This window comes from Pristis pectinata, chromosome 9 (assembly GCF_009764475.1).
Source record: "Pristis pectinata isolate sPriPec2 chromosome 9, sPriPec2.1.pri, whole genome shotgun sequence".
Taxonomy (NCBI): Eukaryota; Metazoa; Chordata; class Chondrichthyes; order Rhinopristiformes; family Pristidae; genus Pristis; species Pristis pectinata.
The window spans coordinates 84,717,581-84,743,300 of record NC_067413.1 but is presented as its reverse complement, the minus strand read 5'-3'; the positions used below and the strand labels follow the sequence as shown (position 1 = coordinate 84,743,300).

The 25,720-nt window shown below is 37.2% G+C and overlaps 1 protein-coding gene across 2 annotated transcripts in view; it reads right to left on the bottom strand.

Moving 5' to 3' along the window:
* LOC127574306 (zinc finger homeobox protein 4-like) overlaps nt 1-19,702 on the bottom strand; it is a 201,362-nt gene extending 181,660 nt beyond the window's left edge. The window contains exons 1-2 of one of the 2 annotated variants that reach the window (XM_052023206.1): nt 18,099-18,137; nt 17,660-17,844 (exon numbers count right to left, since the gene is read on the bottom strand). The gene's annotated coding sequence lies outside the window, so the exon portion shown is untranslated. Of the gene's footprint in view, nt 1-17,659; nt 17,845-18,098; nt 18,138-19,512 lie in introns of those variants that run through there. The other variant, XM_052023207.1, reaches the window with a different exon arrangement.
* Between the last annotated feature and the right edge of the window lie 6,018 nt (nt 19,703-25,720).

The following is a 25,720-nucleotide window of genomic DNA, read 5'->3' as shown; positions in this document are numbered from 1 at the left end:
CTACTGCAAAATGTAATGAACACCATTTCAAATACAATTTTGATGTTGTCAGTCCTGGTGGGGTGCCCATCTCTCAGCCACTACCTCAATCAACTTCCTGCCTATCTTTAACAAATCATATGAAAGTTCCGATGATGAAAATCCTTCAATCATTTTCTCAAAGCGGGTACCAGAGCCCATACATTTCCTTTAGTTGTAACACAGATGTAGTTTGTAAAGTCTGTATCACCATTTCACAGAAGGACGAAGCACAGGAAGAAAGTTAAGGTAAAAAAAAATGCTCTGCTAGCCTTCAGCCTCATTGTCCACTGGACTGCAACTACTGTTGAATTAATGACATGCATAGATCCTGAGTGTCTCTAGTCCTTGCAGATCTCCACGCTTGCAGAATGATGGCACTATACACAACACCAGGGTGGTCAGCCACTTCAATGCTCACTTTCCATACACGACAAAAGGCTTTAAGCAAGATAAAGGACAACCCACTGTACACCTTAAGGGACCAGCGTACTATGATTCCCAAAAATTAACAAAATTGCCATGTGCAATATCAATAAGACAGAATAATTCCACACTATGTAACCATGAACAAAATAAAATACCCACTGCTATAGAACACTTGGGGGGGCAGAGGCCATTCTGTGTTGTGAACATAATGCCCTAGTATGCAGCAATTTAAGGGATTAATTTAAAACAACTTCTGACTAAATAAGGCTTGGGGAATGCACTTTGCTATTAAACGTTGAAGAATAGCTGCTTAAATTTTTTGCCCTAATCAAATCTAATCTCTTCAACTAAGTCAAAGAGGAAAATGATCAGTTTAAGAGACATCAGAAGATTTACACAGATTGAAAATGAATTAAAATTAGTTTTGCTGTCTAAGATGGGCTAAAATGACAGTCTAATTGCCTCTGAATTGAATATCATAAAGCTTAGCGTGTAATTTTAATCATTGATGAGCTCCAGGTTAATTATGCTCATGGCTTGCACGCAGCATAAAAAAGCATCTCTGAAATGAACCTCAACACAAAGACCATGAAAACCTAATAATTTTCTAATTAGTTCACACACGGGCACATTTACCTCTGCATTTGGCAATTTAGCACCAACAATATTTGCATCAGAAATTAGGCTATAGTTTTTGGAGCATTATACAGTACTCCTAACAGTCATAGAAAGTAGCAACAGAACACACCAGGCAGATGTGAACACCCTTTGATCCTCAGTAGTTCACAGCCATAATGGGACCATTTTCTTCAGTCTGCATTTGCCAACTTTGGACAGAAACAAAACGGGTTCAAATGGTGTGTGCTCTTGTCATTTCCAGCATAAAGCAGCCTTGCAGTACTTTTTATTTGGTGATCAGGCAAGACCAGACTTGACTACCTACTCTTGTTAGCACATACTGTACATACACCAATATCCGCCAACACTGAATAATTTACATCGGAAATAAGCTCAAAACATGTAGTACTGTGTAGAGGGCTCCTATTTCATTTCATCATCTGAAAAAACAGACACTGAGAAATGACACGTCTTCACCAGTTTGTAAATGGTTCTACCTATAATTCCAGAAAGATGCTGAGCAGCAAATATTAAAGACATGGTATAGCACATCGACAAAACAATTCAATTAAGACAATTATTGTTGGGGGGTGGGGGGTGTGCATGGGGGCAGGGATGAAATTCTCCATAGTGATGAAACAAGACAAAATGCAGCAGACTGTGATTTGTAATGTGGCATCTCTCAACACTTCAAGCACTAAATGACTCTGTGGGGAATGTCTCCATGCTTCTGGGCAATACATTGCAAATCATTATAAACTGATAAATTATAAAATATGCCATATACATCTGAACACTGATCTAGATACCTGCTGTTTGGACATACATGGTTTCTGCAGACAAACCAAACCAAAGCCCTTAATTCTTCTTCAGACAATAGCTGAAGAGACTTTCACATCTAAAAAACCTTAACAAGTATGCTTTTGATGTTTTATATATATCTAACACATTTGCAAAAGTTCAGATAAATGCCTCCTTACTCACACACATTTTTATCTTGAACTATAATCCTAAATTAATGTTTGTATCTATTCTTTATATTGTTCTAATCAGAAGTTTTATAACAAAAAATGTATTAATTTCAGTACAAACAACTGACTTTCACCTGTGATTGAATTGCTGACTTCTCTCTTCCTCCTTAGCAAATACAGGTTGAATGGCTACGAGCAAAATAATCGATACCCCTACACTAAGATTAACTGACAAAAAGTGTACATGTTAAACAATAGGGCAATGTCTCAGCACTGAATGAATGTTCAGTTCCCATTGGAACAAAGAACTAGAATCACAAATGCCAATTATACCTCTGTTTTTTAATTGAGATTGTCCCAGCCTTCTTCTCTGCTCCAGTGAGACACTGTTTGAGAAGTGATTAAAAAGAACGTGATCTGATCAAGAGAAGAGAATAATGGCAGAGGAATGCTAGGTTTGCCACACTGTTAAGTGCTGGGAAAAAAAAAGGCCAATAGGGTTCTTGGCCCTTTTGTTTTTCCATCTGCTGTTTAGTTCCCTTACTTAACTTCAATTATTTACTTGTAGTGTTAGAGACAGGTTAAAAGTTGCTCACATAAAACACCAATTTGACCTACATAAAATTACAACTTGCATAACTCTCTTAAAACCAAATACAATTATGCCAGAATTATATCAAGTTTCCTAAAGGTCATCACTGTCTCTGCTGTGGCCTTTCTCCCCCATACCAAATCCGCTATCAATATGTCATACCAAGTTAGGCAAAGACAAAAGAGAGGATCAGTGTGAAAACTGCACATATATCTAATCCTGACAAAGGAATGAATAGACCTTCACAAGTGTAATTATACTTGTTTATTTGTTGCCAGATACAAACGACTGATGAAAAATCCATCAAAGCAGCATTATATTGGCACCGAATCCTTTCCTTGCTAAATCCACACTTCGATTTCATTCAATTTAAAATAAAAGCAGAGCACAAAACTTTTGCCTTGATTTTTGACAATTTTTCTACACAATGTGCAATGTTTAGGTACACTCACAAAAAAATCCTTCCTGTGCTGTAACCTCCTTTAGTCTGTTGCTGAATCCTTACTCAGAAGCTGCATGGGTGTGGTACATGTTTTGCTGGCCATGGATTGTGCAGAATTAAACAGCTTTTTTACTGCACTCGTCCTTTGTAAGCACTTAAATACAGGTACCATATTTTGCACAAAAGGCAATAATTATGTTAGATTACTTCAGGTTTCCTATCTAAAGTAATGTGGCTTAGGTCAACAATTATGAACTTATGTTCAGTTGAGTGAATTCTCCTTTATCTTCTCAGTCTATTGGCCATCGTTCAGAACATTTGAAGTTGTTCAGGGGAAACCTTCAGCCACATGTTCTTGTAGCCCACGTTACTCCATGTGATGGAGATTTTTCATGATATCCCTACTGCACACTTATATAAGCAAAATTACACTGTAACAAGCCAGCTGCTTATTGCATTACTGATATCAAAATGTAATTGGTAGCTGTTTTAACTTTTGCTATTAATGCACATAATTTGTTTAGATGATTCTTGGTCACTGAATACCACATATTTCTGTAATTATACAATAACTAAAAACAGTATTTGTTAGAAACTACACATCCCTTCAATATAAGAAAGGAACAATTAAAGTAAAACAATCTGCATAGCTAATGTATTTGTGAGCTCTCCAATTTAAAACAGAAAAGCTGTAATTTTTTTTTGCTGGCAATCTGGAAACACTCTGGAGTTAATTACAGCTGATTCGAAGTGAACCGCACAAACAAAGGCCAGCCTATGTCCAGACAATTATACTGCATTAACCAGCTTAGAGCTTCCTGCTGATGTTTCAGGGCTCTTCTATTACACCCTTCTACCTTCCCAGCACGATAGAAAGTGCTCCTGCAAGGATGAATTAATGAAGAGAACTGCAAAAGAATGTGTGACGACCTTTTTTGACTTGGCAAAAACTTTCCACCCAAGTCACCACAAAGACGCGGAAGGTAATTAAGTTTGAATGGAAGACTGAAACAAAATATACATCTGTCTTGTAAAAGGTGAAGAAATTAAATCTGAATTGACATGAAGATTTCAAAGACAAATAACCATAAATAAATATATAAATAAAGGAAATGTTTGTGCCTTTATGCTATCTACCCAGTCAAAGTTTGCCTTTCATTTTATTCTGCTCTTGATTGATCAGGCTTGTTATCAAACCAGATGTTCTTAACCAATATTCAGACAACATGTGACATTTGCAACCTTGGCATGACAATTTCCACATATTTAATTTTCAGCATAAGCACAGGTTTTTGGTGTGTCGGAAGCAAAGTCAATGACATTTGATTATTTGTAACATCTTATAAATTACAAATGTGAACCAATGCCTTTCTTCACAACCTACTTTTCTTTTAAGAAATCAATGAATTACTAGAAAAAATAGCTCTGCCAAGACATTAGCTCTGATGAACAAGGTCTTCCCATTCATAAAGCTACAACAAGCCTCAGTTTAACAAATTACAAATATCCTCTTGCAGCATGACTTTTCCTACATCTTGGCTCATATGTTTGAAGTTCAGTATCTGCTATGCCATTGCTGCCATTACAAAACCCCTTTCTTCTTACACTTCATGAAGTCAGTGTATTGTTTGTAATAGAGCAAACTGGACAGATCAATTGCTCCAGTGCTCTTATTAACTTCCCAATGTTTCCTCAACATAGCACAAATATGTACATATTCAGCGCAAAATTGGTAGCACAGGCAGTCATTTTTCTTTTGCATTCTGCAGTGAATTAATCATTTTAGGTCAAATTGGTAAAAATATTTACATTTTTAAGAGGGGAATATATCATCCTAACAAATAAAAAAAATTAGATAAATATTTCTTATGCTATTTTTACCTTCCTTTCTTTGTAGCACTAAACACTTAACTGAACTGATCAATATTCTTCATGTTACTCAAAAATATTTTTAGCTTGAAGTATTGAAACGTGAAACACAAAGGGTGCAATAAAGTTGGTAACCAGACTTAGTCTGACATGTGAAGGAATCAAAATCAGGGCCCGAATGGAAAATGCAGAGCCCTTGATGCAGGTCTGCTTTACGTATGGGGCAGTGGTATAGAGCAGAAGGGGGTACAGACAAAATGGAAGCATTTTTCAGTGTCTAACAGTCTCATGTACGTTAATCACCCTCCCTTTGTCTCATCCATGCAAAGAAGGATTAGATTTAAAATGATGACTGGTTAATCCCTTTGATTTCCCTGTGCTAAATAAATATTAATCTACAAGTCAATCACATCTTGTATTATAATGCAAGGTGTATACAATATGAAAGTACTTAAAGGTTGTGTAAACTGCAGCAGATTTTACAAAGATCTGCTGAAAACACGATTCATTTCCCCTCCACAAAAAATTGTTCATGATCAATGCAAAGTTAGCAATTCAGCTTCATATTTACAACTGAACCCCAGATCCATTGCAAATCGAGAGCATGGATCCAGTACGTTATTCTGAACTACTAACGAACAAATATTAATGCCATGTTTAAGATTCAATCCTCAGAATCTGTAATTTCACTTTACTTCAGTCCCTCGTAAACTAGAGAGGCCACTTGGATCGCTTTGAAGGGCAATGTGAGCAATAAGTGAGAAAACTGCTGTCCTCCTGCTTCTAATTTGTGCAGTTTTCCAGTCACTACAGGTTTTGACATTTTTCACTCGAGTTATTTATGTTCATAACAAATCCTGATATAATTATTAGGTAATTTCTTTCCAGTGATGGTTCTTCCTAGAGCCACCTAACCAGAATTACCATAAATGTTAAGAGTTCAAAGCTGATCTGCAACAGATCCAGCTTCAAGGCTAGTTCTACTGTAATTATCTTCATAAAATGTAATCACAGACCAGGTACCCCAGTGAACATTCCAAAGCTATTAGCAAAGTTTTAGACTCAAATCTCCAGCTAAAAGATAGGTGTAACAGGAATACATGACCTGAACTTGTTTTAACAAAAAACAATAAAGTTATTCTATTATATAGAATATGGACTCTATCCACAATTGCAGCTTTAGAGTAATCTTCTGCAAAGATACTCTCCCAAGCCCTTATGAAAATGAGCATGCCGAGAATATTTTAAAAATGCAAGCACAGCACTACAAATCCTGCAAAATAATTTAGAAGTTACACTTCTCTTTAGATTTTTGAGCCTGCAAAACTGCGAATATAGTGCACCATTTATTTTAAAACTTAAATTACCAAGTACAAAAAATAGGAAGTGACGTATGAACACAAATGGTTTTGTGAAAGTTATACTTAAAGTACTAAACCTAAATAGACCCCTCAAATGATGGTTCACATCTGTATACCGGTTATAAATTAAACATCACCACTGTAAAACATTTAGGCCAATAGGAATCAAAGATTTAACTGCGACCAATGATTAAATTTTACCCCCACCCTCCATAAGCACGCTGCTTAAATGTTAGCACTTACTATTTAGCAGCTTAACATCATCCAACGTCAAGGTGAAATTAAACTGCTTTCATAAGAATGTTTTGAATGCTTAAAGCACTTTACACAAGTTCTTCGCGTATGCATTGGATTTCAGCTTGGTTTCATCCTGCATATTTTCAAGGGACTTGGCTTACTTTCTGTCATAGATTTTCTCTCCTTCCCTGAAGGTAATACGCCCTTCATGGAGAATGATTCCATTGGCCCTTTGATACTTTTCCCAAGTTGCCACTGCTCGTGGAAGTCTTGTCAGAAGCGCCAACCTGCCATTTGTTCACGTAGAGCCACACAGTTGAACCCGACACTGCCCTCATCCAACATCCCACACATCCGTTAATTTCAGCAAGGAACACTGGAGACTGGTCAGAAATAGGAGCCCCGGCAGATGCACTCCCCTTCTAACCTGAGTCGTACAGGCTTGTAGCCCCCAGCGCTACACCAACAGACTCCACACAGACCAAGTACTGAGTGCAAGATTTATCCCTGTCCGCTCCAGCGACCTGCTCCCTTGGAATTTCTGTTTGGATTTCTCCCGGCCGCCTGCCACAACTTTGGCAGAATTGGTGGATTCCGTTGAAATTCCGGCGGAGAATGCCACGGAAATTCCGTAACGTAATGAAGCGGTGTTTTTTTTGTTTTAGCTTTTAATCACACTCTCTGCATTTTTATCCGCACATCATCCGCTTCCACGAATTGTTACCTTTCACATAAACGTTTCATTTTCTTTTGTGGTATCATTCTGAGGTTTCTCAAAATTCATAGTGCAAACCTCTGAACCATTGGCTGCAATGTCCGCTACAAAAAAAAAGTCTAATTGATTTTGCAGTGATTTATATGTTCGTAGGTTGGAAAATACTTCAGCGCGCCTGTTTCTCTGAGGAACATGACATACAACTGAAGTGAAAGTCTCATATTCCCAACATCACTCGAACCGGCATCGTCTTAACTGGTGAGCTGAAATATACAATAATGGGAAAATGCTGCCTTCCGATGGGCTCCTCTAGAAGTGGACAACAATTATTAACTCAACCTACCCTTCCTCTCTGACAGCAAGGAACAGCAAAAGTCAATTGCAAGCTGTACCCACATTGTCTGCACAACAAACGGCTGGTGTTACAACTTACAATATTCCATTCCATAATAAATATGTTTTTAATCACTTCCTTACAGGCAGGCTTTATTGACACGAAGAGCCATAAGGTATTCTAAATTCTCTTCTTTTACTGATAATTTGCCAGGGGAAGGGAAATTCGGAAGGCGATTCTGTTTACAAAAGTAACACATGCCAGTCAAGGATAAAACAAGATGACACAGTTGAGGTGCTCCAGCTGATTATTTTAGGAGCAGTGTAATTCTGCACAAAAATATCTGAATAAGCTATCCAGGTTTATTCACTCAGTGCTGGTTCTATTAGAGCGATTAACAAGTTGAGTTGTCAGACTATAATGAAGGTAAATGATTAGTGAGAACAGCAGCTGAAGACTTCTTCAATGCAACAAGGGTTAAAGTTTACCATAAGACACTACCTAAAGCAGGATGTTGATTAGGTTTCAGGTTTAAGTGCAAACACACAATAATTGCCAGTAATTAACAAAGCATGAACACCAGGACATCCTATCATAATTTTACAGCCAAGAACAACCTAAAAACTGCTGTTTTATATTGTTGACAATATATTTGCTATTATTTTAAGTAGGAATGATTATGTACAATTATGAAAGCTATAGGAAATCTTCCAGGGCAGATAAAATAATTTAAGATTAATAACAATAATTTTCAATATATTTAAATAGTTAATAAAAAAAGGAAAACATATTATAAGGAAACATCCTTAAGGAACTACAATGTCAGATTTAACCAAGATGACTTCTTCTAGTCTGAAATATTTAACGATAAATAGTGTTGTTATTCTGACAAGAACTTGATTTTTTTTCTGAATCATAATCCAATCATTCAACCATGAAGAAAAGCAGAAAAGGGGTGATCCAGCTGATCTTATTTTTAACTCATTATAGCATTAAAAAATGTAATTCCTTGACAATAAATAGGCTCTTTTCAGACAAAGATAGCTGATTTTCTGGCTATTCTGAAGGAATGATCTATTTATCTTTTAAACATAAAAGTTACAATTAATAAAAGAAACACTTACTCCCAATATTGTAACAACATACATGAATTTGAAAGATGTAAACAGTTCTTGCAGTATTTCACTCAGGTCCTGTGCTTTCTACTAAATGCATCACATACTGATTATTTAGCTATGTTTAATAGACTAACTAGTCATCAGACCACTGAAACAATAAAATTAACAATTCTTTACAAATTATCTTTTAAAATGCCTTTGGTAAGTCCAGAAGAAATGAAAACAGATTTCACCTCTGCAAATACACAGCTTATGCTTAACTGCCTTAAAGAAAGACTGCATTTTTATATTTAATTTATTTGCACTGTTAAGCTATCACCAAAGTCTAATGTCACAACCCCATCTTTATCCTTTTGTATCCTACTTTATCAAATGTTACCATCTTGAGAATATATAATCTCAAGTTTACTAACCCTGCATTTCCCCAGAGTTCCATTTATGCTGGGTCCCTAACACTGCACAAAAGTGTCACCGAAAGCCCTTTTGCCCCCTTTGGTACTCACAGACTCATTGGTCTTGACATTTTCACTTCATCCATGACAAATGATCTCATGACTGCGATCAGATTGCACAAGATGACTACTTTATCCACAACTAAATCATTAGCTTCCATCAGTGCATTTTCCTGATGTGGAAAAAGATTCCATCCCATTAGCTCTCATATCATCATTTTCCAAGATGCTGAGTTTTTGATGTTGCCTTAAAAAAATCCTCATTGGCTAATAATACCTGTACATATATGGAATATCTGCTTAGACCCCTCCACTTTAGATCAGACAGGATATGAGAAGACTACTTAGTAAGTGCTTCTCAAGGGATTTCAGTGACTGTACTCAACCTCTGCCCCACTGTAAACAGTGTGCCAGATATCTGTCTGTTATCCTTCCCCTCTCTCAGGTGGTGGGGGGGGGGGTGTTGGGGTGTTGGTGACGGGGGTTGGAAATCAAGAGGTAGATTACACTGTACTGTATTACTGTAACATTTCCTTGCATTTTATACCCACTGCTTAGGGAAACAGAACTTGTAAATTTTAAACACTCATCTTTGATACCACTGACAAATATTTACATAGAAAATGTCAATTAAATGACTAAGCAGTTAAACTTTCAATATACAGATCAGACACCCACTCCTAATTAAAATCTATTAATTATTATCTCATCTTAATATAAAAATCTTGATGAAAAGGTGAAAAAAATCTACTTTTATTTTAGAATAAGGGACTCCGCTATAAGACAAGACCTTCAGGAGTGGAGTTGGCCTCCTCCTCTGTGAAGTGCAATCTACAGCTGGGGACTCTGAAGGCAACTTTTCAAGTGACGTTCTTATTGGCACCTGCCCCTTCTTATTGGGCCAAGGACAAAGCAAAGTGGCATGTGAAGCCTAGTTCATGAATAAATCGAGGTGAGCTGGAGAAAGTGCTCCCTGTGATTTGCTTGTTGACAGCAAGCACTTAAACAGGCCTGTATGACCAACAACACTTGGCAGAGCTTAATGACTCCAGCTTTGCAACCTGCTTTATTTCAGCAAAAGAATACCCTTACCATTCTTTTATACTACTTCAAAACCTAAAGATCTGTACCAACACAGTGCACGCCCTGTCTACTGTGTCAGGTAATTGCTGGCACCCTTTCATGCGCTGGGCGTACAAATCGAAAACCTGCATATCGTGCTCATCTGTTTAAAGAGGCTACCTCCTTGTAAAACCTACAACTCTCACAAGAACAAATACGAAAATATAATTCACTTAAAATCCCCCTTAAAGTTTAGAGGTTCAGTCAGCTACATTGTCAAGACTTTTGTTACTCAAACGTTTCTTTGTTTAGACTTTTAAACTCTATTTCGGTATATTTGAACAATATTCACGTAGAGCTGACTGAAGACCTAAAAAAGTGAAATAGCTGTGTAAGGGAGCACAAAATACAGAGTAGCCACTAACAGATCAAGTAAAAGATCTAGAAGATGTTTTTAAACCCATGGAGTGATTGAACCAGAGACTGGTGCAACCATGGTGGAAAGTGAATAAAGTGATGAGGGAAACATTGATTAGATTGGGGGGAGTTTTTCATGAAGTATATACTTCTGCATATACGTCCTGTCTACATTGCTTTTTCCTGTATCATATGGTCAATAAATTCCACTGAGTTATGTAGCTCTAATATCCCATCAAACCGCTTCATACAAACATTATCATTAAACAGCTGTGGATGATTCACAATGTATTACATTAATTTTTATAATCTCATACCACCTTTCAAAACTTTTTGTATTATGACTGATAATCTGAGACAATATCAGCATATGGGCACTTATACACATTGTGTGTATTTTCTGTCAGCTTTTTGATCTTACTAAAGAGAAATGCCTTTCCCAAAAACGTCACTAAGATGCACTATGTGTTTGCTTTCTCTGCATTGGATATCACCTAACTTTTATCCTTTTACATTAAATAGATCATAGGTCACTGTCTCACTTATACACACACACACACACACACACACACACACACACACACACACACACACACACACACACACACACACACACACACACACACACACACACACACACACAGAGTCATTCCTCTACTATTCTGCAGCTGAAATGGAAATTTCTTATTAACAACTTTGCGTGGCTGAAGAAGGCACCACCTATTCTAAACTTTAAATCGTTCCTAGTAAACCAAGTGTGAATTGGTGCTGAGCAAATGTTCCCATAAAAGCTTCCATCCATTAACAGGGATGTACGAAGTGTCATTTTAGGAGGGCATTTCCCACCAAACTAGAATTCATCTAAACATTAGCATATCTGGAGTGCCTTGCTTCTTGCAATATTCCAAGGAGATTATGAAATTATTGAAAAATATAATATTCCTATAATTTTTGGTCTTCCATTAGGGACTTAATCATGAGTGTTTGAGTCTTTACAAAATATGGTGTATGTATAGCTAGGTATTCCCAATATTAAAGCAAAATGGTTCCGAAATATGTGCATGTTAATTAAAGGAAATGTTTAACTATTGTGATCACCCTGAATTCTGTGATAGACTGCTTTCAGTATGGTTTATTTTGCAGCAGTTATATATAGTTCAAGCATTGACACACTCCCACCAAATATTATCATTAAAGGAATAACCAGTACTTCATGATATTGCAATATTGGTGTTCTTTTTTTTGTTCATCTCTGCAACAGTCTGACATTAAATCCAAAGAATTGATATATTTATCACTATTTCAAAAAGCTTATTCTGTTTTCTCATTCTTATTTTTTTAATCATTCATTGTAGATAGATGTTTCAAAATAGACTAGAGTGGCTATCTCTGCTAAAAAAAAAAGATTTTTTTCTTTCAAACTTTGTTTGAAAATATGATTTAAGCAGTTATTTGCATAAGAAAATATGGTCTATCAGGATTACACAAGTCTGTACAAAAGCTAACTATATAATAATATTAACTGTACATTTCAAGTTCTATCCATGTTTTTTCCCTGTCAGCATAGCAATATGCTCAACTACTTCATAAGCCAATAAAATATACACACATCAAAAGTGAAAAAAAACGTATTGCATCCTATCTCTTCCTGTACTTTTAACCAGAGTAATTCTAAAGCATGCAGATTTTATAAATTGCAATTTTAACACAGCATAGCTAAAGTGAAACAAATAATTAAGAGGACCAAGAGATATCTTGATTGTTTAAAGCTATTTTGTGAATCAAAATAAAACCAATAACCATGTCATATTGAGTTGCTAATTACCACTTTTTCAACACAGAGGTTTCACTCATAATGTTACAACTGCATTTGTACAGTCTGTCCAATAGCCCTACTGGATTATTTCAACAGTGCTACAATTATTATTTTAGCAATTTAAAGTCACTTAGCTATTCCTCCTCTATACTACAGAACAGGGGTAAATTGTAACCAGCTACTAACCTGCCTGTCATTCAATTCTGCAGAGACTGGAAATGTGCCAATTACAGCACATGACAGTTTATTAAATGTGTTTAACACAATTATAAAATATGCCAATCTTTACAGAAATAGAATATATCACATTTTCCTTGTTAAAAAAACATACACAAAGTACCAATATACAGTTATTGTGATTTCACTTTATGGCATTGCAAGTGCCTTGAACCTTTTTCAGCTTAAGTCATTTCACATTAAAAATTAACCTGACAAGACCTTTATTCAAATGACAAATACGTGCATGCAGAAGTTTTGTGAACTGCCAGCAAACAATAGGGGTCAATAGCTGACCGTCTATGTCTCCGCTTGTTTGGGGCCTGAAAATGTTACTTATAACCTAAATCCACGTGAAAACGATCAAAAACAATGATAAATAACTAAGGGCCAAAATATCTCATTTAATGTTCTCAAAAGTAGCACCCATGGTGTCTTCACTTTCAAAATAACAAAAGACAAACAGTCATTATCACTTCAACAGCTGTTAACCAATAAAAAGTCATCTTCTTGAAATGACATCTCTGACAGAAGTTTTAATTCAAGCAATTAAAAAAGAATCACAATGTAATAAGCTGATGAATTTACAAAGACTTTTATTTACGTGATAGTCAATCTTTATATTTCTTTGGAATACTACTTGTAACTTCTATTGGGAAAAAAATTACCAAAGAAAATAGTTGAACATCCTTGACACTGCTGGTCAATATTTGGTTTGTGACATGCCTGGCATGCTCTTGTAACTCTCCTGTATACAAACCTTTGTTTATCAGCCCAAGCTTCACCATTATCATACATATTACTTCACAAGATGAGAGAATCCAAGGGAATTCCATAAAGCTGCTGAAATATGAGACTATGCTTGTTTTCTCAAGTCCTGGACAAATACATCTTTAGAGTGAGCTGAGCATTTGGGAAAAAAAGAGCCTGCATTTTCATCTTCCTTTCATCTTAGTCACTCAGTCAACCATTCACTCTGCCATTCAACAGTACTTTTCATTATGCAAAATAATGCTAATCCTTTTCCGATGCTTTCACACTTCTATAAACCTCCATTTCTCCAACTGAAAAGCAATTATATCAGTTTACGTTTCTGTCAAAAAAACAGGATTAATTCTGGAAAAGCAGAATCTCTTCCTTTTTCATATTCTGTTATCAGAACCTAGAGAGATTATTAGTGAAGGTATTTTCACAATGCAAAGCTACACTTGCTTTTAAGCTGTGATTTAATTGGTCAAAGAAAAACAGCTTTAGTTACTGCGGAAACCCTTTTCAGCAACAGAATTGACCTTTCCTTGCTAAGGTCTGAATAGAATGAACCTGAAACTGGTCTATTAATCAGAAACAAATTATGAAAGAATGTAGCTGGACTGGCTGACACCACACTGTCTTAGGATGCACAGTAAAAGCTAAGTAACAATGTCCTCTTCATGGGTAATGAAGAACCATGACAAATGAGACAGAAAAACTATTCGTTTGCATATGCAAATTCCTATACAAAGGAAACATGTACAAACAAGTGTCGTTGTAAGGTGGATTAGGCAAACAAGGCTTTCTTTTAGGATACTCTGCAGCCCTGAACATTAGTCAGCACAATTAACCCAGTTACCATGGTGACTAATGAAATTTTACCATGGTATGAGTTAAATTAGATAGCTAGTTATGTGTTTCCTCTACCCAATTCAAAATCTATTATTTTCTCCAGAACAATAATGCAATTGTGCTTGCCTGATCTCTGCCAGCTCAACAAGCCTCTAAATTAACAATTTGCATATGTTAATATAATTAAGTTCTAATTACATGAAAGTTGTACCTTTCACATGCACTTTCCCTAGACGCTATTTAGCTTGAACTCCATCCAAGTTTTAAACCCTAAAAGAAGGGATTTTAACTCGAAAGAGAAAAAAATCGCCCCGAGGCTTAAACGGAAGGGCCCTACACTTAATACATTAAGCCTACTAGCTTCTTATCTTTCCACCCACAAGAGCTGCTGGTGTTGTGGGTATGTGAACTGTACCATCCTGCCAGGATTTCTGACCTCCAATCACAGTCTCACTTGTATAAGACAATGTATCACAATAATTAACACATGCTGATTATTCATTGTATAATTATTCAAGCAGTTACACTTCTACTTGTGGACTGTACAATACACTTAAACAGTAAAATTACCTGCTCTCTAACTACAAATTACTAGAAACTAACAAGAAATTATGTAAAAGATTATTTAATTGTAATTGGTTGATTGTAGGAATCAAATTTGTTTATATTTTTGATAATGATAAAAAAAGATTATTTATAGTTAACCCGTACAAAATAATTCTAAAGTCACACATTTGAAATAGCAGTGCATATAAAATAGCTATAACTTTTCAAAGCAAAAGAGAAAGGACTTTTAGGGAAAATGGACAGCTTGCATGAATTAAGGAGCCTTTGTCCTTTCTCGTATGCATTTCTTTTTGCAGACTAAATTGAGCGAGTCTGCTCCACGTTTTTGGGAAGGAACATTTTACACTGACTGGAAAAAATGCTCTGCAGTGTACGAAAACTGGTGCAGCTGCATCTGAACTTCATCCAGATGGTTCGCAAGCATAAAATAGTTTCGCTTTTACTATTTTCTCACATTCTAATATAAAAACCGGATTGTGTGCTTCCTTTCAATTGAGTGGTTCATATGTATAAAAGAGAAAGAGACACGGGCTAAGAGAAAGGCACTTGAAATTGACACTGATTCCTGAGTTGAGGCCTGCACATTCAGCATTGGACGAGCGGCAGTAGGAATACAACTACTCCAGTGAAACAATAACTGCATTCCAACACCAGCATACACTCACTCCCTACATTGCTGTAAAGAGAGCTTCTCATTCAAGTTTACTGTATACTGAGCTACAACACAACACATACACAACACACACAAAGTCATATGCAATATATAAGATTTAGGTTATTTTTGGTCAAATAATTTTCCTTTTACAATTGTATTCATTATTTCTAGAACTCCAGACTGATAAATAGTGCCCTGACTCAACAGCAATTTTAACTACAACATGCTAGCATACCTCTAAAAGTGACATTGATCCTTTGTTAGGTTTTAGCCAATATTTTGAGCTTACAGAAGTTTTTTTGTATTTTTGGAAGCATGTTTGTTTACTAAACCTAACATAAGTTTGCTGACTGTTTCAATATCTGCACAAATATTTCAAAATTAACAACATTGTCACGTTGCACTACAGTGTCCTGACTACGTTACCAGCTTTTACCTGTCAATAAACCATCATCATGACTTCACTTGGTGATTGAAATATGAAGACCTAGCGTCACTAATTATATTCAGGCTATTTATAGATTTGACTCAAACAATAGCGACCAGCAGATACACTGCTAATTCTTAGTAAGTTTGATGACATCACTTTCACGTCAACAGCAATTTCTTGGTGTTAACTTACAGAAATAAAAATAAATTACAAGGAGAACATCGAAGAAAAATATTAATAATCTGCAAATATGTCACTTCAAAAATATTTTTGCCAATCAACTAAGTTGCTGAAGTTTGAATTTAACATTCTTAAATCAATAGTTAACTTGGTTATTATTTTTTCAAAAGAGTTTTTATCTTGTTTGTAGAGGCATTTTTTGTAAACCAGATGCTACGTTTCCAAATCTGTAGGGTTTTATCATCAAATTAGCTGATAATTTGTCCTGAGTGGTCACCAAATAATTTGGTTTCTACTATTAAGTTGAGAGTGGAATTATTGATTTAGAATGTATATCGTTATGTGATTAACACGATATTTTAAGCAACAACCAACAATCTGAATCTGGCTTTCTCAGGCGTTCAACTTATCACGGGTCAAATGCACAACTGAGCATGTGCTGACAGGGACTACCAGATTCCTTGGGTCACCGTCAGTGTTTCAAGCTTTGGAAAAGAAAGAGATTAAAATAAAAGGCTGCAACTACCCATTCTGCACTGAAGGATTTTAAATCACTAAGCCTTTTCTAATAGGCTTGAGACTTATTGAGGTAGAAACCATAAAAAATGAAGAAGAGAAATTTAATCCCTGAAATATTGATTTGCACATTAATATCATATAGGGTGAGGGCAATTTGGCTTCATGGAAATGACACATTGTCGACCCTTGGTGAAGTCAGAACCAATCTTACTGCTGAACATGTCTGAATCTCAAGAGTTATTAAGGGCTTTCCTTCTTGCCTTTATGAGTTTTCCTCTGCCTACCAATTCCATGTTAAATGTATTATCTTTAAGAAATAATTGTAAAACCTCAGGGGTTTTTCCAGCTAATGGAAGGGAGACTAAACCACATCAGATTCTGAAATGCAACATTAAACCCTTGCAATCAACAAAGCCACCTCAGTTCTGCTTTCATCCAACGCAGGCTATAATATTGTTATTGTGGGTAATCTAATTTCACTGTGTAAGTTTTAGCTTATGGTTAAAGTGCCAAGAGAATATTATGGAATATATGAACTGATTCACCCAGCCCCTCTTATTTGATTAGCCATTTTGCAGCATAAGGTTTTCAAAATATCAATACTAAATTAAAGAAAATTATTGCAAAAAACAGACGTTTCTTGCACCATTTTGTAAAACGCTTAACTGCGTAATTGAGGGATAAGGTTATAATTTAATTGCGGATGAAACATGGCAAACGTCAATGACAGTACTGCATGATAATAATCTATACAAATCTCATTCTTAATCATTCCAAAATGAACAACGTTTAATAAGTTAACCTACTGTATTTGCAACTATTGTTAGACCGGCCTTAAAAATTTTATTAAGGCCATTGACTAAATAAACTTAGGACAAAAAAACAAAAGGGATATTGTATCAACCAAAGTGTATCTATTAGTGTATAAAACGAATTTAAAATTTTAGCACTTGGCACCGTTCAATTACTGAAAAACAATCTCAGTCTCGTCGTCCAAGAAAAAAAAGACGGGAAACAAAAACCGATTCGCACAAAATACCTCTGTCGCTATACGTGTCCCTGTGTTCATATACATAATCCATATGTGCGTGTGTCTATAGAGATATGTATTTACAGCCACTGCAAAATCCATCGGATGTTCCTTTTAGAAGTACAGAAAAGATTGTATCGCAGATCAACTCGCCCGTCTAAGCCGCACTGTATGTATTTTGATTCCTTTTCGACCTTTATAGACATTAGAGGAAAAAAGTGAAAGTGTTTATTTCTGATGGTGACAGTTTTAGGTAATTGAGCTTTTCGTATCAAAAATTGCGAACAATTCTCCGGGATCTTGGAAATTAAACGTTTCCACTCGACGTTGCTATACCCATGCTCTTTGTGGACCTCTCTATTTTTAGCTTAGATTTCGTGTCGGATTTGTTTAGTTGGTGCCCACAGTTGCTACTGGAGTGATGAAGGGGAGAGAGTGCGTTACATACCCAGCGTTTGCTCTGAGTTTAAACGATCGATCCCCGTGTCACTGTCGTGTCCCAATCGCAGAAGTCTGCCCCGAACGAAAAGGCAGGGCTACTATATGCGAGCTTCAATAATAATCAAAAAAAGCACAGAACACAGCGGAGTTAAGGCAAAAGGAGCTGAGGCGCGGATTTAGCTGGTTGGAATTCCGAATTGTGTTAGAAAAGATACTTAGAGGCACACGGGGATGAGTCGAAACGGATAATGTGCGATACAAACTGGGGACGAAGAGTTTAGCTCGGCTTTTGACAGAAAGAGCAGCAGCCGCGAGTGGAAACAGGCAGACACAGAAGGAGATACACACGCGCATACATACACAGTCGCACACACACACACACACACACACACACAGCCTCTCTCACACACACAAGCACACATGCATACACACACACACACACACACACACACGCACACACACGCACATGCACACACACACGCACACACACACACACGGGCTGATCCAGGGACCAGGGGAGCGTGTCTGCCTTCAAGCTCTTCATCATCACCACCATGATTCTCATCACCCCGAGAGCATCAGCCTGCAATAAACACCCACAACCTGCTGCTGCCACGGCTGCCTTCCGACCCAGGCTGAAGGAGTCCAATTCGCCCGAGCTGCCTGCTCTCTCAGCCGTCCAGCAGCCGGCCCACATACTGCCAGGTAAAAAAACAACAAAAACAAAGAGAACTAACTGGTGTTTAAACTGGGGCACGATCCTCTCGAAAAGAATGCTTTCTTTCTGTTTAGAAGCGAATGATTTTTTTTTGTTACTGAAGATTTGGTCCTAAGGATGGCCCGTGGATTAAAAAAATGCAACATTTTCTTTGTACAAATGATACGGGTTTTGTTAATAGTAGAACTAACTCGGTGTTTGTTCCAACTGCTACTGTAAATCTGCTCTTTTTTGTTTGGAAAGACGGCAGGAATAAAGTGAACAGTTCAGCGCTGGAGGACAGAAAAGTGCGGGTCTTGGACGGGCTCGCCACCTTTTCTGTCTGTCTGCCTGTCCCTCCCGGACCACAAACTGCTTCTCAGAGCCCCCCCAAAAGAATGAGCAAGTTATGTCTGGAAATAGTTTCACAGGGAGGCGAGGCAAGCTGACAGCCCGCTCTCTGTCTCTGATGTATATCTACACGTCCCAAAAGTCACACGAACGCACTTGTGTAAACACCAGGTACCCGTTCTCTCCGAAGCGAGCGAGAGAGAGAGAGAAATCCTATTTAAATCGCGTTTATATAAACATTTTTGTTATGTTTTGAGAGAGAGAGACAGAAACATCCAGCCAAGTCTGCAATGATAAAGAGTGCGGATCGATAACGCGGCTCCTTGGGTTTGCGACATAATACTGGCTTACCGCTGAATAAAGTGCAACTTACTATTTTCCCTCGCAGCCTCTTCTTCTTCTTTATTTTTTGTATAATGACATTAATTATTGTCACATCCACTGGCCCCGATTGCTTTTACAATTAAAAAAGGATCCCAGGCCAGAAGAAAGTGGGTCCTTTGGGCCGGCCCGGGTGAGCACTCTCGCCGGCGCTGCGACCGCAAACGGAAAAGGGAAACTGGAAATGAAAATCCGATATATCTTTATTCTGCTAATTATTTTGCCCTGTAAAAAATGGCTGATTAAGTTGAGTGCGCATGTGTCTTCATTACCGATGCACGACGGGAAGGTGTAATTAGCGAGGTGATCAACATTCAAAAGATTGGACTTGACGCTTTGAAGTTGAAGCCACGGTGGGCGATAATGGAAAAGTCATCAACCTGACCCACAACAGACACTCAGACACACACGGAGCCACAGAGAGGGAGAGGGAGGGAGGGGGAGAGGGAGAAAATGTCAGACACAGACATATACACACACACACACAGACACAGGACACAACATAACACAGTCCCGCATCAGGACAAAGACAAAGACACACACACACACACACACACACTCAGGGTTTAACAATCGCCCTCTGATTTAACACTAGCGAGAGAAAAGGGGTGTGGGGGGTGAAGTGTGTTTGTGGTGGGGGGGCATAATTAGAGCGGTAGAGTGATTAATACTCTCTCTCAGACACAAGTACACATTCATTCTTACAAACTCAGGTTCACTAAAACGAAACAAAAACAAGTCATATTATATACAAAGATCTCTACACCGGGGGATCCTCACTAAACACCGGAATTGTTTTATTTTAAAGAAAACTGTCTCTGTGTGCGTGCAGCCGCTGTGTAAATACAATTATAAGCATTTTGGAAGCTGGAAGTAGGGGAAGTGCTAAAAATAATCGATATATAAAAAAAAAGTCCGAGTTTCTTGCTTGAAGACGGGAGTTTGTGTTTTATTATTAAAGGAAGAAAATTAAAATAAAAAAGTTACTTTCATAATTTCTAAGGAAAAAATACACAGAAAACAAATCGAAACGGCGATCCGAAAAATAACAATTCGCTTATTTTTAGTAAATATAATTATTCCACTGAAATCAGAATTAACAGAAAAAAATAAATCCAAGGACAAGTAACACCCAAGAACCGAATAAGGTTAAAAATCAAAAACCCAGCTCGTCGCTTCCTTACTAATCGCTTCTTTTCAGCGGAACACTACCTGTATTGATTGCGCTGATATCTGATCTACTGACGTGACTTTGCAACAGCAATCTAAATTACAATTTTCCTCTATTTTAATGTTTGTGTCTATATCCCTGATTGTATTTAAACTGAAATAACGCGTGGTTGTCGCGGGGGCTGATTTTGTTTGAGATAGTTCTCAACAGCTGGCAAACCCTACCTCTTATGTTGTTCTTCTGTCCCTCACCCTTAATAGTCGCTATCGAATAAGACACTAAGGATGTTAATCGTTATGAGAAAATCAGGAGATCACCACTTATCTGGGGGAAAATCGAAGGCACTTTATTCAGAGCTGGGCTAGAGGATATGATAAGACTGGGCAAGATCGAGCAGAACTGTAGTAGCACATGTTTCTCTCTGTCCCTTTCTCTCGCACTCTATTCCTCCCTCTTTCTGTTCCATGTTGCTGTGTATTGCGAGGTCTCTATCAGGGTCTCTGTGTACGGTGGCCGCCAGTAGCCCTCAATTCGCCTCTTGATCTCTCCCCTTGTCTATCACATCGCCTCTCTCTCTGGAACTCTCTGATCGCTCCACATCAACCCATCAGTACTGCTTAAATGTTAGGGACCCGTGCTCGAGACACCTCGATAACCCTCACTCCCCCTCGGGGGCTATTTGCCAAAGGCGCTGTGTTAAGTATTTTTGTAAAGACAAAACCTTAGTACCTTGTTCGAAAGCCGAAAAGAAGTCATATATTGTAGATCCGCAATGGACAATGCACAAAACTACGTTTTCCTATATTCAAAGATAAAGCAAAGAATTCTTGGCTAAGACGAAACGATTTTCCATATCAACAATAAAGATATATCGATCGGCTTGAACTTCCAACAACAATCTCGAAGTTACGGTTCAACCTGCTAGACTTTGTTGAATCTATGAAAAGTAGTAAAACGCCTCAGAAGCGCTAAAACTTTTGCAATAATAAACGTTTTGCCTAAACGTAGCAATAGCCACAATAACGTTGCACTTTCCAAATCAATTTAAATCTAATTCATTCTTATGTATAAAACGCACTTCTTAAATTTCTCACCCACGTTCCACGATCCAATCCACTAACTCCGTTTGAATGAACGCATTCTTATAACATTGTTTTCTAAAAATAAAGTGTTATACAAACTGATAAGGATTATTTTTAGATACAATTTTAACACGTTAAAAAGTAGTTCGTGCATTACCTGTGTTTCATCTCCCGCTCTATCAATCCTTTATTCTATAGGTCTTTGTAATTTGATTTTAGGGATTTATTTTGTACACAATGTAGCAGATCTTTTTTTCTCTCTCTCTGTTGAAGGGAAATGTATACGATGAACACGCCTGGCGCCCTCTGGGGCTTAAAAGGTCATCACTTTGACAGCATGCTGACCATCATCTCCTCCCGGTTTCGGCCCATTGTTTATAAACACAGAAATATATACACCATTTCCTATTACTTAACAGCAGAAATTTCACTTTCTATCCCAGATAATTCCAACACCCAAAGCAAAAGAAGAGCAAAAATGAATAGTATATAATGGTACATTTTCGAATCACAAATTGTTCAACTTTTGTTAGAAACAAAAATAAATGACTTAAGATTGTTTTACCTCAGGAATTTTATCGATCACGTCTTTCTTGGACACCGTCATTGAAAACGAACTAAAAAACGTTTGCAAAGCCCACGGATTTAAAAGGCTGACATCCCCAAAGTGTCCAGCGCTGCAGGCCCAGTAGAAAAATGTGATAAATAAATTCGGGACTGAGTGCTGCCTCTCTGAATGCGGAGTTATCTGACTTTAATTTAATATTCCGCAATCATATTTTATAACGCAAATAATTCACGCCTATATTTCCCGCGATTCTACATGGAACCCAAGGTTTGTACTTATCTGCGTCTAATGCATAGTAGACATATTAGTGCATTGATCATTCTGTATTTAATATAACTGTATATTTTTTGTTTATATCTGTAAAATCTTTAAAGCATTTTAGTACCTTACAACCCATACCTCCAGATTTCCTGAGATTTCGAAAGAAAACAAATTAAATCCTCAAACCAGCAAATCGTTACATAATCTTTAATCGAGTAATATAGACTAGATGTAGCCTATGTAAAACACTACCGTTATCCGATTGATCTGGTCCTGGATCGATTCGATAAACGGAAATCTATCAAAGCGTTTAAATGTGACATATCATTTACAACTAAACATTTCCTCCCACAACGAAAAAAGGGTTATTTCATGTGAAAAAGAAACAAACACAATACTTCACTTAGTCTATTGATCAAAGGAGTATAATTAACTGGCATTTATTACAAACTTCACAAGTACGGCATGTATTTACGATCTTGTCTTAATTAATGATGTCCATTTAAATATTTCATACACCAATATTTTAAACGTTCGATTTTGCATTTTTGTCACACTTAAAACGTTCCAAAATTAAATAGAAATAAATTACCATTTTCGCATTGTATGCGAAAACAATGCACAAAGCATTATATTCGTTTGCGTGTTTTTGTAATATGATCCACAATTGAATAATAATCTCTTATATTTATAGCAGATTTTAATTTGTACAGCGGTATAAATTATTTTTTGTGTCTCTTAAAAAAACTGTTGCCACGATATTTTAGCACCTTGTTTGTTTAAGGCCATAACGCTCTCTAAACATCTTTGAACAATGTTCTGTGATGAAATGGAAACACATTTCAGATTTATATTTGCTTTGCAGGATCAAGCTAATCGCTGCTTTAGCCATGTCTGTGTTAGGCTCCACACACTATTGTTTCAGGTCTCCATTTTTTTTCTTCAAAAAATTCCACTAAATGGCGACTATCAAATTCTGACAATGTAAATTCGAACTGTTGCTGTACAATCGTTATTTTTATTTGTTAAAGAAAATCGATGAAATTGCCTCTAAAGTACTTAGTGAGGCGTGTTTGTACCGACTAGGGGAGAATACTAAATACAGTGGTTGGTCGATGAAAATTGAGTGGTTAGGAAATGTTTAAGTACACGCTCCTTAACGCTTGACTTGGTGACTGAAATGCTGCCGCTCTGATCTTTCTCACTCTCGCCTTTCCCTTTTTCTCAATCTTTTGTGTGCGCGAGTTTTAACCAGCAGCCTCCCTTTTTGCCCACCTCCTCCCTTCTTTCATTCTGACACTCTTTCATATTCTTCCTTGTCCCGGACTGCTATTTCATTCGCTTTCGGCCAGCTTTCTTTCGCCTTTTAATTTTTTTTTAAATTCAGTTTATTTTTTCCCCCTCAGGTTTTATTCTTCCTTACCTGCTAATCACATTTTACCACAATATTGCTTTCCTCACATTTCTATGTAATTTTATTTATCTTATCTCCCCTCTACTTATCGTGATTTTCATTTTTCCCAGTTTAGGTCATCAGATCCCTCGAACTTCCTCTATCCCCGCCACACGATTTTGTCGCTATCTTTTGATGTTTCCTTCATCTTTCTACATTCACTTTTTCCAACTCTTTTTCTTATTTTATACTTTTTTTTGTTCCTGTTCTTCTCCCTCTTTCCCATCCACGTCTTTCCCCCACCTGGGGTATTAATTCCATCTTTTCCTTTTGCCAATATTGAGTTCCCCTCCCATCTCTGCATTATTTACACTTTCTCTTATCCTCCCTTGTATAAACACTTTGCCTCTCCTGTGATGCATTTAGTTTGTCTTCCGGTTGTCTTTTACCTTTATTTTTTCTCATGTGCTCATCTTCCCCGTTGACTTTTCCCCGTTCTATCTCTATTCTTCACCTTTTCTCACTGTCTGTGTTGTATCACTTTCCTTCCTCCCGTATGTGCCCATTTTTTGTTACGCATTATCATAAGCTTTGCCAGGCATACTGATCATTTCTGCAGTTTCCCTTTCTCTTCATTTATAATTCCTGTCTTTCTACTTTCATATTCTCACCTTCTTTATCGCCCCCCCTCCTCCCCCCCCCCCCCCCCCCACACACACAGACACACACAACGCACACATTTCTCTTTCGTGTATATTTTTTTTCATTTTCCAATTTTCTCTGTTTATTCTATCATTATCTTTTTATTTTCTCTGTTTTATGCTTTTTCTTAGCTTCTCACTGCATTTTCCTTATTCTATTTTGTTTTGCTTCATGAATTTTACCCATCTCTACACTGCATTCACACTTCTCTTTCATCTTAAAGTAAATTGGCAATTTTCTTTTCCTTCTTGTTATCATTTTCTTTGAGCATTTATTCATGTTCCCTCTGCATATCTCCCTTTATTTTCTGGATTTTTTTCATTCCTTTAAGCACCTCCCTCACTCATATCCTGCCCTTGACTTAGTTTCTCTCTCTCTTACAATACTCTCTAGACCCATTTTGTTTCCACTTCCCCCCATGCAGAGCAACCGGAAGCTTGAGGAGAGACTGCCCCTTCCTGCACAAACTCATCTCTCAGGCCACCCATCACTAATTGCCTTGATGGTTCCCTTGGCATCAACCACTGACACATAGGTCAGTCGTTGGTGCCAAGGGAACCATCAAGGCAAGACTTCTGCACTGAACAAAGTATCAACCTGCAAATCCAGCCAGGGACTTGCTGCAAATGCACATCACAGATTGAAACCCAAGCCACAGTGTTCTTGTATGTTTAAGACATCACATGAACATAATATCAGTGTTACATTTTAACTTCAGACTGTTATTCGTGTTTGTAAATATTTGTTGTCATTTTATACAACCTGGATTGAATTTCTCCTCTATAGCAATAGATAATATTAAAGCTATGAGCATTTATTTCAACAGTCATTTCAAGGCTCAAAATTGAACCTACTGCCGTATTTACCACACTTGGGATTTGAACAGCTAGTAAGGTTGCCATTTGTTCTCCTTTCAAGTTGCCCTGAGAAAGTGGCAGTGGGCTGCAAGAAGATACCTGTCCCATGTTGAAAAGTTACTCTCAGAATGCTGTTAGATAAGGACATTCTGGTTTTGGAGCCAGC